Source organism: Ahaetulla prasina, chromosome 8, assembly GCF_028640845.1.
Source record: "Ahaetulla prasina isolate Xishuangbanna chromosome 8, ASM2864084v1, whole genome shotgun sequence".
Taxonomy (NCBI): Eukaryota; Metazoa; Chordata; class Lepidosauria; order Squamata; family Colubridae; genus Ahaetulla; species Ahaetulla prasina.
The window spans coordinates 2,863,871-2,880,453 of record NC_080546.1 but is presented as its reverse complement, the minus strand read 5'-3'; the positions used below and the strand labels follow the sequence as shown (position 1 = coordinate 2,880,453).

The window sequence follows — 16,583 nt, the reverse complement described above, 5'->3', positions numbered from 1 at the left end:
CTCTGTCTTAAACTGTCCAAGTTTGGGAAAAAAAAAAACATTCCTAGAAATCAAAGGTATCTAACCTTGGCAACTTTTTAAGGCTTGTTGACTTCCACTCCCAGAATTCCCCAGCCAACATGTGACCTCGGGCTGTGTGATTTACGTATGTACACTTTTTAGTGTGTCTTTCCTTTGCAAATCTTATCGAACAAAACGAAACTCATTGTGGAGAAAATGTTGTGACCCAGGCCCAAGTAGGTAGTAAGAAACTCAGTCGGTGAAAAAGCAAACAAATTTTATTCGAACAGCTGAGAATTACTTCACTCTCAGTATAGTTCAACTCAAATTAAAACAAATGCCTTCAGTCTTAAAGTTGACAAAGTTGGAGAACTATAAGACCTCCAAGGTCCCTTCCAGTTCTGTTAAAGATTGAGGGGCTCCTGCCCTGGGCTTTCTTCCTGTGTGAAATTCAGAAAGGAAAATTGCCCTTGTAGAACCCTCCCTGGGAGTTTATTGAGGGAATCTGGCGTCTTTTTCTTACCCTGAGGGGGTTCCTATTCTTTGATGAAGTCCCTGAGATGGGATAGCCGGGAACGGGGAGCAGATCAAAGGCCTTTTTAACTTCCAACAAGAGGATGTTAAGACTTGGAAAACCATTTTTAAAACCGGCTGGAAACTCTGCAATTCTGCTAGATTTCTGCTGCTTTGCGTGTGTTGTGACCCAGGCCCACGTAGGTAGTAATAAACTTAGTCGGTGGAAAAACAAACTTTATTCGAACATCTGGGAATTACATCATTCCCAGCGTCGTTCAACTCAAAGTAAAAAAAATCTTCATCTACATCTTCATCAATGACTTGGACGAGGGGATAGATGGGGAACTCATCAAATTTGCAGATGACACCAAGCTGGCAGGAATAACCAGCACTCCGGAAGATAGGCTCAAGATACAGAAGGATCTTGACAGACTTGAACATTGGGCGCTATCTAACAAAATGAAATTCAACAGTGAAAAAAGTAAGGTTCTACATTTAGGCCAAAAAAACAAAATGCACCAGTACCGTATATGTGGTACCTTGCTCAATAGTAGTACCTGTGAGAGGGATCTTGGAGTCCTAGTGGACAACCATTTAAATATGAGCCAGCAGTGTGCAGCAGCTGCTAAAAAAGCCAACACAGTTCTGGGCTGCATAAACAGAGGGATAGAATCAAGATCACGTGAAGTGTTAGTACCACTTTATAATGCCTTGGTAAGGCCACACTTGGAATATTGCATCCAGTTTTGGTCGCCACGATGTAAAAAAGATGCTGAGACTCTAGAAAGAGTGCAGAGAAGAGCAAAAAGATGATTAGGGGACTGGAGACCAAAACATGAAGAACAGTTGCAGGAACTAGGTATGTCTAGTTTAATGAAAAGAAGGACTAGGGGAGACATGATAGCAGTGTTACAATATCTCAGCGGTTGCCCCAAAGAAGAGGGAGTCAAACTTCTCCAAAGCACCTGAAGGCAGGACAAGAAGCAATGGGTGGAAACTGATCAAAGAAAGAAGCAACTTAGAACTAAGGAGAAATTTCCTGACAGAACAATCAATAAGTGGAACGACTCGCCTGCAGAAGTTGTGAATGCTCCAACACTGGAAATTTTTAAGAAAATGTTGGATAGCCATTTGTCTGAAATGGTGTAGGGTTTCCTGCCTGGGCAGGGGGTTGGACTAGAAGACCTCCAAGGTCCTTTCCAACTCTGTTATTATGTTATGTTATGTTATGTTAAATGCCTCCCAGCACAAATTCCTCAGTTATCTCACAAACCTTAGTCCAATTAGGCAAACTGCCAAAGGCCCTTCCTGGCAAACGTCCAGAAGAAACAAAAACAAAGACATATTCGAAGCAGAAGACGGAGCAGAAGACGCAGCTACAACGTTGTTTTCCGGCAAAGCTGAAACGCCGGCGCTGGTCTGTTTTAAGCCTTATGGGAGGGGCCAATCATCTCTTGGCCTTACTCCCGAGTTGTCCTTTTTGCTTGAGCTGCTCTTGCCTTTTGGCAGCTCTTCTCATGCGTGCATTAGGATCAGGCTCCTCCTATTCCTCTGCCCCACTACTATCAGTCTCTGGAGGCTCTGGAGTCCGCACCTCACTCCCCGATGGCCCTGGCCTCACCTAAGCTTCGTAGGCTGCTGACAGACCCCAACAGCGTGTCTTCTAGCAGTTGAGATGATTCAAGGACATTTAGTACACTGGCGTGAGGAAAATTAGATTGCAAACATACAACAAACCATTAAGTTCAAAACATCCACAACTTGCCAACTTATCCAATGCGCTTTCTGCTGAGACTGCCTTTGAAGCTCAGGTTTTTCTCTCAACCAAGCCACGCATCAGATTGTCTTGAGTTACAAGAATGAGGATGACACCTGGATGAGGTTGAAGCCAGCTGGAATTGAAAATAGGAGTGGGGGGGAAATTAAAAAAAAGATAAATCAGAAATTCACGAAAAGCCTCTTCCTTTTTTCATTAAACGCGTTAGATAAAAAAATTGGTATAATTGTAAGGAGTCGTGTAATTGTCTGGTTTTTGCCGTTCGGCTTCTGACGTTGTTAAGAAAGGGGGGGGGATGCTGCTGGTTGTAACAACTGGTTTTCCCGGAACTGAAAATGTGAGCAAGCGCATCTTCACGCATGCACAAAGCATTGAAAATCCAGCGATTATATAGGATGTGATAGCGCCAGGGCAGGTGGATGGGGCCAGCCCTGGTTGGAACCGGGTATGAAATGCTCCCGTTTCGGACCGGATCATCTGATCCGGTAGCGATGGTGGCGGGTGGTTCGGGGAACCGGTAGCAAAAATCCCTGCCGCCCCCCATGCCCAGCTGAGCTGCGCAATCACCAAAGGTTTTTTTTTAAAAAACTTTTAAAAGCATTTTTTCTTCGGCCAAAAAAATGTTTTTAAAAGTAAAAAAAAAAAAAAGTTTTGCTGGCTGGGGTGGGGGGTTCTGGGAGTTGAAGTCCGCCAGGCTTAAAGTTGCCAAGTTTGGAGACCCCTGCCCTAGCTGGACTATAAACTCCTGTCTCCCAGTTTCTTGTCCACCCCTTCACTGCTGCAGCAAACCAGGGGCACTTGTGTGCGTGTGCGAACTGGCCAAGGAGGTTTTGCGGGTTGCATCCTCCTGGAGGCGTGCGATCTGTCTTCTGCCCTAGCAGCTGGTGATTTCAGTGTTGGACAATAGGGGGCGCCGCAGAAGACAGCAGGAGTGGGCCTTTTACATCTGTCGGCCAATAGGGGGTGCGGCGGCTGCTCCCAAGTGAAATTACCGCCAGGTGTGCGTTGCATTGGCGCTGCAGAAGTTGGAGGCACCGTTCAAGGGGAAGATGGTGGGTTTGTGGGCGGAGGAGCTGCCAATAGCAGGCCTTGTGCTACAAAAAAGATGTGGAGACTCTGGAAAGGGTGCAGAGAAGAGCAACAAAGAGGATGAGGGGACTGGAGGGCCTCTGGTGGCTCAGACTGGTAAGACAGTCTGTTATTAACACAGCTGCCTGCAATTACTGCAGGCTCAAGCCCCACCAGGCCCAAGGTTGACTCAGCCTTCCATCCTTTATAAGGTAGGTAAAATGAGGACCCAGATTGTTGGGGGGGCAATAAAAGTTGACTTTGTATATAATATACAAATGGATGAAGACTATTGCTTAACACAATGTAAGCCGCCCTGAGTCTGCAGAGAAGGGCGGGATATAAATGCAAATTTTTTTAAAAAACCATGAACGGTGAATGGTTGTCTGGAATTGGGAAGGTCTAGTTTATTATTATTTTATTATTATTTACATTTATATCCCGCCGTTCTCCGAAGACTCAGGGCGGCTTACAGTGTGTAAGGCAATGGTCTCATTCTATTTGTATATTTACAAAGTCAACTTATTGCCCCCCCCAACAATCTGGGTCCTCATTTTACCTACCTTAATAAAGGATGGAAGGCTGAGTCAACCTTGGACCTGGTGGGACTAGAACCTGCAGTAATTGCAGGCAGCTGTGTTTTAATAACAGGCTTCTTACAGCCTGAGCCACACCGCGGCTGGGGGATGGTGGAAAAAAAGGCTAGGGGGTGACACGAGAGCATCTTCCGATATCTGAGGGGCTGCCCCAAAGAAGAGGAGGGGTTAGTGGGGAAATGCAAATTTTTTTAAAAAACCGTGAACGGTGAATGGTTGTCTGGAATTGGGAAGGTCTAGTTTATTATTATTTTATTATTATTTACATTTATATCCCGCCGTTCTCCGAAGACTCAGGGCGGCTTACAGTGTGTAAGGCAATGGTCTCATTCTATTTGTATATTTACAAAGTCAACTTATTGCCCCCCCAACAATCTGGGTCCTCATTTTACCTACCTTATAAAGGATGGAAGGCTGAGTCAACCTTGGACCTGGTGGGACTAGAACCTGCAGTAATTGCAGGCAGCTGTGTTTTAATAACAGGCTTCTTACAGCCTGAGCCACACCGCGGCTGGGGGATGGGGGAAAAAAAAGGCTAGGGGTGACACGAGAGCATCTTCCGATATCTGAGGGGCTGCCCCAAAGAAGAGGAGGGGGTAGTGGGGAAATGCAATTTTTTTTTACTACCAGTTCGGTGGGCGTGGCTTGGTGGGCGTGCTGTGGCTTGGTGGGCGTGGCAGGGGAAGGATACTGCAAAATCCCCATTCCCTCCCCACTCCTGGGGGAAGGATACTGCAAAATCCCCATTCCCTCCCCACTCCTGGGGGAAGGATACTGCAAATCCCCGTTCCCACCCCACTCCTGGGGGGAAGGATATTACAAAATCCCCATTCCCAGCCCACTCCTGGGGGAAGGATATTACAAAATCCCCATTCCCTCCCCACTCCTGGGGGAAGGATACTGCAAAATCCCCATTCCCTCCCCACTCTATTCTATTCTATTCTATTCTATTCTATTCTATTCTATTCTATTCTATTCTCCTGGGGGAAGGATATTGCAAAATCTCCATTCCCAGCCCACTCTGGGACCAGCCAGAGGTGGCATTTGCCGGTTCTCTGAACTACTCAAAATTTCCGCTACCGGTTCTCCAGAACCTCTCGGAACCTGCTGGATTTTACCCCTGGGAGGTGATCCACCTATTCTCCAAAACACCTGAGGATAGGACAAGAAGCAATGGTAGGAAAGTGATCAAGGAGAGAAGCAACTTGGAATTAAGGAGAAACTTCCTAACAGGGAGGACAATTAACCAGAGGAACAGCTTGCCACCAGAAGCTGCGGATCCTTCATCACCAGAGGCTTTTAAGAAGAGACTGGACAGAAATGGTCTGAAATGGTCTAGGATCTCCTGCTTGAGCTGGGGGCTGGACTAGAAGACCTCCAAGGTCCCTTCCAGCTCCATTCTGATTCTAATCAAAGAGAAAAACAACCTAGAACTAAGGAGGAATTTCCTGATAGGGAGAACTATTAAACAGTGGAACAACTTGCCACTAGAAGTTGCCGGTGCTCCCTCACTGGAGGCTTGTAAAGAAGATACCACTTGTCTGAAGTGGTATCGGGTCTCCAGTCAGAGCAGAGGGTTAGACTAGAAGACCTCCGAGGTCCCTTCCAACTACTTCTCTTCTCTCTTCCAATTTCTCTTCCAATTTTATTTTATTTTGTTTTCTACTCTACTCTACTCTACTCTACTCTACTCTACTCTACTCTACTCTACTCTACTCTACTCTACTCTACTCTACTCTACTCTACTCTACTCTACTCCTCCAGGGGTCTCCAACCTTGGTCCCTTTAAGACTTGTGGACTTCAACTCCCAGAGTTCCTCAGCCAGCAAAGCTGGCTGAGGGACTCTGGGAGTTGAAATCCACAAGTCTTAAAGGGACCAAGGTTGGAGACCCCTGCTCTACTCTACTGTACTCTGGGAGTTGAAATCCACAAATCTTAAAGGGACCAAGGTTGGAGACCCCTGCTCTACTCTACTCTGCGGTACTCTGGGAGTTGAAATCCACAAGTCTTAAAGGGACCAAGGTTGGAGACCCCTGCTCTACTCTACTCTGAGGTACTCTGGGAGTTGAAATCCACAAGTCTTAAAGGGACCAAGGTTGGAGACCCCTGCTCTACTCTACTCTGAGGTACTCTGGGAGTTGAAATCCACAAGTCTTAAAGGGACCAAGGTTGGAGACCCCTGCTCTACTCTACTCTGAGGTACTCTGGGAGTTGAAATCCACAAGTCTTAAAGGGACCAAGGTTGGAGACCCCTGCTCTACTCTACTCTGCAGTACTCTGCAGGACCTTTCCCAGCTCCTGAGATGTTACAGACTGGGCTGGAAGGGGTTAAGGCCAACCTGCCCTGGTTTAATTAACAGCTGGAACCACAGCTGCAGCCTTTTGGCACTTAGGATGATGGGATGGGGGTGTGTGTGGAAGTCTATAAAGTCCACCAGTTGTAACAGCTCCAGGGCCGGTGGGATGAAGAGCTTCTGTTGATGGACCTTCCTTCGCGGACTGGTTGCAGGTAGCTACAGGAACTCTGCTTCAATCATAGTTTTAGATTTAAAATATACAGTCTTAGATTTCTCTATTCATCGCCTCTCTTTCCTCCTTTGGGGTTTCTTTTATGGAACAAGGGGTTAGAGCAGTGGTGGGATTCAAATAATTTAACGACCAGTTCTCTCCCCTAATGATTTTTTCCAACAACCGGTTCACCAAACTGCTTAGAAAGTTAACAACCGGTTCTCCCGAAGTGGTGCGAACTGGCTGAATCCCACCACTGGGTTAGAGTAGATGATCTCTGAGGTGTCTTCTGTATATATCTTATATTGTGCAAGTAGTCCTTGGCTCACGGCCACAATGGAGTCCAAACTTTGTTGCTAAGCCAGGCGATTGTTTGAGCTATGCCCTGTTTTACGGCCTTTCTTGCCACTGTCGTTAAGTGAATCACTGCAGTTGTTAAGTCAGTCCCACGGTTGTTAAGCGAATCTGGATTCCCCTTCGGCTTGGCTTGTCGGAAGGTCGCCAAAGGGGATTGCCTGGCCCAGGGGGACACAGCCACCGTCATAAATACGAGTCAGTGGTCAAGCATCGGAATTTTGTTCCTGTGACTGTCAGGATCCTGCAATGGTCATATGTATGAAAACTGGTCCCTTTTTGAGTGTTGTAACTTTGAACGGTCGCTAAACAAACGTTTGTAAATTGAGAACTACCTGTATATATATTTTTTTGTTTTGGAGGCTGCTTGTGAGGCGGATCTGGATGGTCCTCATTTAATGGGGTAAAAGTGGGGTTGGGGTGGGGTCACCTAAAGCAGGGGTCTCCAATCTTTGTCCCTTTAAGACTTGTAGACTTCAACTCCCAGAGTTCCTCAGCCAGCTTTGCTGGCTGAGGGACTCTGGGAGTTGAAGTCCACAAGTCTTAAAGGGACCAAGGTTGAAACTGGCTGAGGGACTCTGGGAGTTGAAGTCCACAAGTCTTCAAGGGACCAAGGTTGAAACTGGCTGAGGGACTCTGGGAGTTGAAGTCCACAAGTCTTAAAGGGACCAAGGTTGAAACTGGCTGAGGGACTCTGGGAGTTGAAGTCCACAAGTCTTAAAGGGACCAAGGTTGACACTGGCTGAGGGACTCTGGGAGTTGAAGTCCACAAGTCTTAAAGGGACCAAGGTTGAAACTGGCTGAGGGACTCTGGGAGTTGAAGTCCACAAGTCTTAAAGGGATCAAGATTGAAACTGGCTGAGGGACTCTGGGAGTTGAAGTCCACAAGTCTTCAAGGGACCAAGGTTGAAACTGGCTGAGGGACTCTGGGAGTTGAAGTCCACAAGTCTTCAAGGGACCAAGGTTGAAACTGGCTGAGGGACTCTGGGAGTTGAAGTCCACAAGTCTTAAAGGGACCAAGGTTGAAACTGGCTGAGGGACTCTGGGAGTTGAAGTCCACAAGTCTTAAAGGGATCAAGATTGAAACTGGCTGAGGGACTCTGGGAGTTGGAGTCCACAAGTCTTCAAGGGACCAAGGTTGAAACTGGCTGAGGACTCTGGGAGTTGAAGTCCACAAGTCTTCAAGGGACCAAGGTTGAAACTGGCTGAGGGACTCTGGGAGTTGAAGTCCACAAGTCTTCAAGGGACCAAGGTTGAAACTGGCTGAGGGACTCTGGGAGTTGAAGTCCACAAGTCTTAAAGGGACCAAGGTTGAAACTGGCTGAGGGACTCTGGGAGTTGAAGTCCACAAGTCTTAAAGGGACCAAGGTTGACACTGGCTGAGGGACTCTGGGAGTTGAAGTCCACAAGTCTTCAAGGGACCAAGGTTGAAACTGGCTGAGGGACTCTGGGAGTTGAAGTCCACAAGTCTTAAAGGGACCAAGGTTGAAACTGGCTGAGGGACTCTGGGAGTTGAAGTCCACAAGTCTTCAAGGGACCAAAGTTGGAGACCCCTGGCCTAAAGCTCCTGTCCTGGCACCTTAAAAGGTAACAAATGTGTACAGGTAGTCCTTGACTTACAACGGTTCATTTAGTGACCGTCCAAAGGTACGCCGCCATGGGGAAAAAAGCGACTTATGGCCATTTTTTCCCACACTTACGACCTTTGCAGAATTCTCGCGGTCATGTGACTTTCATTGGGATGCTTGACAACTGGTTCGTATTTATGACGGTCACAGTGTCCTGGGGGGCCCTTTTGTGACCTCCTGACAAGCAAAGAGTGGCAGTGATTCACTTAACAAATGCGTCAAGGAAAGCCTCTGAATTAATTTCTAATTTAGCAACCAAAATTCTAGGCTAAATTGTGGTCCTAAGTTGAGATCTACCTGCAGTAGAACAACGGAATAAGAGAGTTGGAAGGGACCCTGGAGGTCTTCTAGTCCAACCCCTTGCTCCGGCAGGAGACCTTATATCAATTTTGCCAAATGATGGATCTAGTCTCTTCTTGAACGCCTCTAGTGTGGGAGCCCCCACAACTTCTGGTGGCAAGTTGTTCCACAGGTTAATTGTTCTAACTTTCAAGGAAATTTCTCCTCAGTTCCAGGTTGCTTCTCTCCTTGATTGGTTTCTATCTGCTGCTTCTTGTCCTGCCTTCATGTGCCTTGGAGAATTGGTCGACACCCCCCCCCGTCTTCTTTGGGGCAGCCCCTCAAATATTAGACTGCTATCGTGTCACCCCTAGTTCTTCTTTTCACTAGACTGGACATACCCAATTCCTCCATGGATGGAATCTAGTCAAGGAGAGAAGCAACCTAGAACTAAGGAGAAATTTCCCAGCGGGGAGAACAATTAACCGGTGGAACAGCTTGCCACCAGAAGTTGTGAATGCTTCAACTCTGGAAGTTTTTAAGAAGAGATTGGGCTACCATTTGTCTGAAATGCTATTGGGCAGTGATGGCTAACCTTTTCCGTACCCAGTGCCCAAAGCGCATGCCCAAACCCCCAAAATGCAATGAGCACATGGCCCCAGCGCATGCGCCCTGCTCCCTGCATGCCCCCCCATCAGTTTTTCGCCGTGAGCTGAAAACACATCTATTTATTCAAGCGGGACTGGCCTAATTAAATTTTAATCTGGGGTTATTTATATTTTTAGGGTTTTTTAAACTATTTAAAATGTTTTAAATTTTTTAAATTTTTGGCCATTTTGTAATATGTTTGTTTTAGTCTTGTTTTAATTTATATATTGGCGCTTTTTATTTGGCTGTACACCGCCCTGAGTCCTTCGGGAGAAGGGCGGTATAAAAATCGAAATAAATAAATAAATAAGTGGTGGGTTTTAAAATTTTTTACTACCGGTTCTGTAGGTGTGGCTTGGTGGGCGTGGCATGGGAAGGATACTGTAAAATCTCCATTCCCACCCCACTCCAAGGGAAGGTTACTGCAAAATCCCCATTTCCTCCCGATCAGCTGGGACTCAGGAGACAGAGAGAATAGGGCCAGTCAGAATTTTTACTACCGGTTCTCTGAACTACCCGAAATTTCCACTACCGATTCTCCAGAACTGGTCAGAACCTGCTGAAACCCACCTCTGCCCCCCCATGCCCCCCCCTGCGCATGCACGGCAGAGCCCCCAAGATCAGCTGGCCGGAGGGAGAATAGAATAGAAGAATAGAATTTTTATTGGCCAAGTGTGATTGGACACACAAGGAATTTGTCTTGGTGCATATGCTCTCAGTGTACATAAAAGAAAAGATACGTTCATCAAGGTACAACATTTACAACACAATTGATGGTCAATATATCAATATAAATCATAAGGATTGCCAGCAACAAGTTATAGTCATACAGTCATAAGTGGAAAGAGATGGGTGATGGGAACTATGAAACGATTAATAGTAGTGCAGATTCAGTAAATAGTTTGACAGTGTTGAGGGAATTATTTGTTTAGCAGAGTGATGGCCTTCGGGAAAAAACTGTTCTTGTGTCTAGTTGTTCTGATGTGCAGTGCTCTATAGCATCGTTTTGAGGGTAGGAGTTGAAACAGTTTATGTCCAGGATGCGAGGGATCTGCAAATATTTTCACGGCCCTCTTCTTGATTCGTGCAGTATACAGGTCCTCAATGGAAGGCAGGTTGGTAGCAATTATTTTTTCTGCAGTTCTAATTATCCTCTGAAGTCTGGGTCTTTCTTTTTGGGTTGCAGAACCGAACCAGACAGTTATAGAGGTGCAAATGAGGTGCGTGCGCACATGTGCAACAAAGCTGAACTAGGGTAATAGCTCATGTGCCTTCAAAGAGGGCGCTGTGTCCCGCCTCTAGCACATTGTGCCATAGGTTTGCCCTCGCGGCTATAGGCTTTCCTGCCTGGGCAGGGGGTTGGACTAGAAGACCTCCAAGGTCCCTTCCAAGTCTGTTATTCTGTATTCAAACATTTTAGGCTCCTAATCATCTTTCTGGCTCTTCTCCGGACTCTTTTTAGAGTCTCAACCTCTTTTTTTTTTTTTAAATATTCTGGCCCCCGACATTGAATGCAATTTTTGTAAGCGTTGGTCTTAACAATTGACAATTCTCTGCTATTAAGGTGCCAATGAATGCCGTGAATTTTGGGGGACAGGCGGGGTGGGGGTGGGGGGCGTTCCTTGGAGGGGAACGGAAGTTCAACGGTCCCTTCCCAGCACCGTCTCAAGGCCAGCCTCTTGGCAAATGGAAGTGGTGGTTGGGGGTCTGCATTCCTTAAAAGACCGTTCCCAAAACAATTCTTTTAAATTTGATTGGGCTTGTGAGGGACCAAGGATGGGAGGCGACTTCGGGAAAAGTTTTTCCTGGGATTTTGGGCGCGGGGAATTTCAGTTCTTTTGCCTTAGCGTGACGGTCTGTCCCTTGACCTGTATTAAACTCTGCAGAATAACCGAGTTGGAAAAGGGGCCCTTGGAGGTCTTGCAGTCCTCCAGGCTTCAGGCAGGAAGGATCACTTTTTCAAGCAAAAGGTGCGAAGGATCGTCCTTCCTATATAATAATAATATCAGAGTTGGAAGGGACCTTGGAGGCCTTCTAGTCCAACCCCAGGCAGGAAACCCTACACCATTTCAGACAAATGGCTATCCAACATTTTCTTTAAAACTTCCAGTTTTGGAGCATTTACAACTTCTGGTGGCAAGCTGTTCCACTGATTAATTGTTCTCACTGTCAGGAAATTTCTCCTTAGTTCTAGGTTGCTTCTCTCCTTGATTAGTTTCCACCCGTTGCTTCTTTAGAAGCCCAAGCTGAGGCAGGATTTGACCAGGTTGTGGTTCCTTCAACAGACCATGGCTTAAGCACCAAGGTGTGAGCCACACTCATCCTACAAACCGGACTGGACATTTTGGGATGGTTTTTGGCAACGGACGCAGCACACACACCTCTCCCCCCTCCTTCCTGGCTCGGATCTCTCGTTGAAGTAATTTTTGTCTTCTGGGGTGGTTGTTGTGTTGTTGTTTTTTTTGAGTTTTAGCAAGAGGAGCTCGGTTGCGCTCAAGGTCCTGGGGATTAGAAGCGAGGGTGTATGTGTGTGTGGGAAGCTGGGTTATCATCCCCAAGGTCAAGAGGAAGGCCAGAAAGGAGAGGGAGGGTGCAAGGGGAATGTGAAAATGATGGGTGGGTGGGTGTGGGTGTGTTGGGAATCCCAACCCGTCCTTGGAAAAGAAGTCTCTCCAAAGTTTTATCTAATTAGGGGGGGGGACTAATTAGGGGGGAGCATTCAGGCTTCGTGGTTTGCAAACGCTGGATAGACAATCATGCCAGGAAATGAAGGACTTTGGGTTTTTCTGTAAAAGAGGCCTGAGGCTGATGGAAGAATCTTGTTGAATCTCTCTTTCTCTCTCCATCCTTCTCTCTCTCTCTCTCTCTCTCTCTTTCTGTCTCCATCCTTCTCTCTCTCTCCTGTCTCCGTCCTTCTCTTTCTCTCTCTCTTCTGTCTCCATCCTTCTCTCTCTCTCGTCTCCATCCTTCTCTCTCTCTCTCTTCTGTCTCCGTCCTTCTCTCTCTCTCTCTACTTCTGTCTCCATCCTTCTCTCTCTCTCTTCTCTCTCTATATCTCCACCCTTCTCTTTCTCTCTTTCTGTCTCCATCCTTCTTTCTCTCTCTCTCTTCTGTCTCAGTCCTTCTCTTTCTCTGTCTCCATCCTTCTCTTTCTCTTTCTGTCTCCACCCTTCTCTCTCTCTTTCTGTCTCCATCCTTCTCTCTTTCTGTCTCCATCCTTCTTTCTTTCTTTCTTTCTTTCTTTCTTTCTTTCTTTCTTTCTTTCTTTCTTTCTTTCTCTGTCGCTGTCTCCATTCTTCTCTCCCTCCCTCCCTCCCTCCCTCCCTCTCTCTCTCTCTCTCTCATTTTTTCAACTAATTTTCATTTATTTTGCACTTATTTCATTCATTATTTCATTCATGTTATTTATTCTTTACTTATTATGTATTGATTTTATTCATTATCTTATTTATTTCTTAGGCATTTTATTTAATGATGGCGTACCCCTCAGAGTTTGTTACAGAAACTAAATCCAGAAAGCACACCCAGGCAGACTGATGCAGCAGGATTCATTAACTTCTTTATATACCTATTAATCCACGAAGATAAATGTGCAATACCAATATAGATTCGTCTTCTTCAATGTAGTAGCAGCTAACAAGCAAAACACAAGGCAGGAGAGAACAGCTAGTTTCATTTCAACAGAGCAGGCAAGTTCAGGCTTGTTTCAAGAGTGGAGCACAGAGCTTAATGCAAAGAGAGCCTCCTCTATACAGGGCAGTTAAGCTTCTGCACAGACTCAGTTGCCTAAGCCACGCCCAGACTTTTAGCTTCAGTTTCTGTTTCTAAACTAAAGAATAGAATAGAATAGAATAGAATAACAGAGTTGGAAGGGGCCTTGGAGGTCCTCTAGCCCAACCCCCTGCTGAATGGAATATAATAGAATTAGAATTAGAATTAGGAATAGGAATAGGAATAGAATAGAATAGAATAGAATAGAATAGAATAGAATGGAATGGAATGGAATGGAATGGAATGGAATGGAATAGAATTCTTTATTGGCCAAATGTGATTGGAGACACAATGAATTTGTCTTTGGTGCATAAGCTCTCTGTGTACATAAAAGAAAAGATACGTTCCTCAAGAATCATAAGGTACAACAATGATAGACATAGGGAACAAATAAGCAAACAAATCATATTAGAAAACATTGGCTGATCTAGTCCAGTCCATGGATATTCATACCCTTGACAGTATGTTATTTTATTCATTTTATTTATTTCTCAGGTATTTTATTTGTTTATGGTGTATGTATCTTACTCATTTAATTTATTTCTTAGGTATTTTGTTTATTGTGCATGTATTTTATTATTTATTATTTTATGTATTATGTACTTATTCTAATCGTTTATTTATCTTATTTATTATGCATTTCATGCAGGGGTGAAATGCTCCCGGTTCGGACCAGATCGCCTGATCTGGTTAGCGATGGTGGCAGGTGGTTCGGAGAACTGGTAGCAAAAATCCCTGCCTTCCCCCATCCCCGGCTGAGCCCCGCGATCATCAGAGTTTTTTTTAAAAAACTTTTAAAAGCATTTTTTCTTCAGCCAAAAAAATGCTTTTAAAAATAAAAAAAAAGCCTCTGATGATCGCAGGGCTCAACTGGGATTGTCAGAGCCTTTTAAAAGCATTTTTTTCTACAACCTCTTTGGCCAAAGAGGTTGCAGAAAAAATGCTTTTAAAAGTTTTTTTTTTAAAAAAGTTGGCCACGCCCACCCAGTCACATTACTCCCCACCACCACCAAGCCACGCCCACAGAACCGGTAGTAACAAATTTTACATTTCACCCCTAATTTCATGTATTATTTAGTTATTGTTTTGATTTATGTATGTATGTATTTTATGTGTTATTTATTTTTATTTTATTTTTAACATAAATAATATTTATTATTTATTTTTCAACTTCTTTTATTTATTCAACTGATTTTCTAAAGCCACCAGAAGGCAAGGCAAGAAAGGAAGCATGGAAACTAATCAAAGAGAGAAGCAAGCTGGAATTAAGGAGGGATTTCCTGACTGTGAGGACAATTAACCAGTGGAACAGCTTGCCACCAGAAGTTGTGGGTGCTCCAACATTGGAGGTCTTTAAGAAGAGATTGGATAACAATTTGTCTGGAATGGTAGAGGGTTTCCTGATTGAATAGGGAGCTGGACTAGAAGACCTCTAAGGTCCCTTTCGACTTTGTGTTATTGTGTTATTTCTCTCTCTTCTTTTCTCTCTCTCTCTCTTCTCTGATTCCATCCATCTTTCTCTCTGTCACTATTTCTTTCTGTTTTTGTCTCCCGATTTCTTCTCTTCTCTCCATCAAGTCACAGCCCCAAGTACTCTCCAACTTATAACCATTCAAAGTGACCATTCAAAGTTATAACGGTACTGAAAATGGATCTTATGACCGTTTTTCACACTTAACGACCGTTGCAGCAGCCCCCCGGGGTCACGTGATCAAAAGTCAGATGCTTGACAACTGACTCGTATTTATGACGGTCGCAGTGTCTCAGGGTTATGCGATCCCCTTTTGCGACCGCCTGACAAGCAAAGTCAATGGGGAAGCCAGATTCCCTTAACAACCGTGTTACTTTAACAACTGTGGTGATTCACTTAACGACGGTGGCAAGCAAGGTCGTAAAATGGGGCCAAGCTCACTTCAGCCCTGTCTCATTCGGAACAGAAATTTGGGGCTCTGAAAACATGGTCATTGGTCATGGGTTTTTTTTTGGGGGGGGGTGGCCCGTCGTAACTTCAAATGGTCACTAAATGGACTGTTGTAAGTCAAGGACTACCGGCGTGGGCTTGAGCAATAATTCTAAACTGCAACTTAACCTTATGATCCTGATTCTTATCCCTTGACCTTCCTCTTTGCAACCTGGGAAAAATCAATATCAGAATAGAGCTGGAAGGGACCTTGGAGGTCTTCTAGTCCAGCCCCCTGCCCATGCAGGAGACCCTAGACCAGGGGTGTCCAAACTTTTTTGAGTGAGGGCCAAATACAGAAAAATAAGCAAAGGCCCGGGCCAGGGGGGGGGGGGGATGGGCGTGGCTTATTTTGGGGGTGTGGCTTGGTGGTCATGTGACTGGTGGGCGTGGCTAACTGCTCATGTGACTGAGTGGATGTGGCTATGGGCATAGAAACTACTCAGAGGGCTAAAAAAAGTAATTTTTGACCAGTCCTCACACTTATGACCATCCTCACATTTATGCCCATTGCAGCATTTTTAACAACCATATCACTCATTTCACAACTGCTTCTCTTCACCACGGTTACAAGATAGGGTGCAAAATGTAAAGATAGTTGTACGTGTGAGGACCAGTCAAAAGTGTGAGAACCTGTCAGAAATCACTTTTTTCAGCCGTCTGGGTAGTCCCTATGCACAGTTTAGGCTTAAGTATACTATATGTGTGTGAGTTATATATATGTGCATGTGTATCTCTATGTTTGTGTACGTGTGTGTTTGTGTTATGTTGATTTTTAATGTAATATTTGGATTGAAGGCGAACTCGGCCTCGGGATGCTCGGGCACAGAACCGCCGCAAAAGAGCGACGGCTCAGCTGCCCCCAAGGGGAAGGGAGGACCCCGGAGAAGAGCCCGACGCTTCGCCGCAGCCACGCACCTGATCGGCCTCCCAAGGAGCTACGGCCGGGGTGCCCGTCAACGAGCTCAGCTCCCACAGCCAGCCCGGCCTCGCATTAGCCGGGGCCCCTTTCCAGCAGCTGGTGGGCAGCGGGGGCGTGCGGGGCGCGGCCGGGGCCTCCAAAAGCAGTAGGGCCGCCCAGGCCTTGAGTCCGTGGCTGGCGCCCTCCGCCCTTGAAGCAGCAGCGGGGGCGGCGGCCTCCCGTGGCCCTTCATCTCTAGGCGGAGAGCAGGTGGCAGTCAGTGGCTCCCAGGCGGCGATCCCCTCAGCCTCTTCCCCCCCACTCCCCGCCTCCCGCCTGACTCACCAGCCCTGGGCCGCCTCCCGCCTGGCCCGGCCTCCGAGCGGGAGTTGGGCGGAACCACCAGCGGCTCTCCGTCCGCCTCCGCTGCCTCTTCCTCCCGGGCGGCCGAGGGCCACCGCCCCGCTTCAGTCCGCACCCGGGGGGGACGGGGGAGGGGGCGGCGGCGGGAGCAGCGCCTGTGCCTATCCCGCGCACCGCTTCCCCCCGCCGCCACCCCAGCGGATCCCGCCACTG

The 16,583-nt window shown here is 46.4% G+C and overlaps 1 protein-coding gene across 3 annotated transcripts in view; it reads right to left on the bottom strand.

Annotated features, from left to right (window-relative positions):
- Positions 1–301: 301 nt before the first annotated feature.
- NAT8 (N-acetyltransferase 8 (putative)) overlaps positions 302–16,583 on the bottom strand; it is a 66,810-nt gene continuing 50,528 nt past the window's right edge. For 2 of the 3 annotated variants that reach the window (XR_009156284.1, XR_009156283.1), the window contains one exon: positions 302–2,408. The gene's annotated coding sequence lies outside the window, so the exon portion shown is untranslated. The remainder of the gene's footprint in view (positions 2,409–16,583) is intronic. The other variant, XR_009156285.1, reaches the window with a different exon arrangement.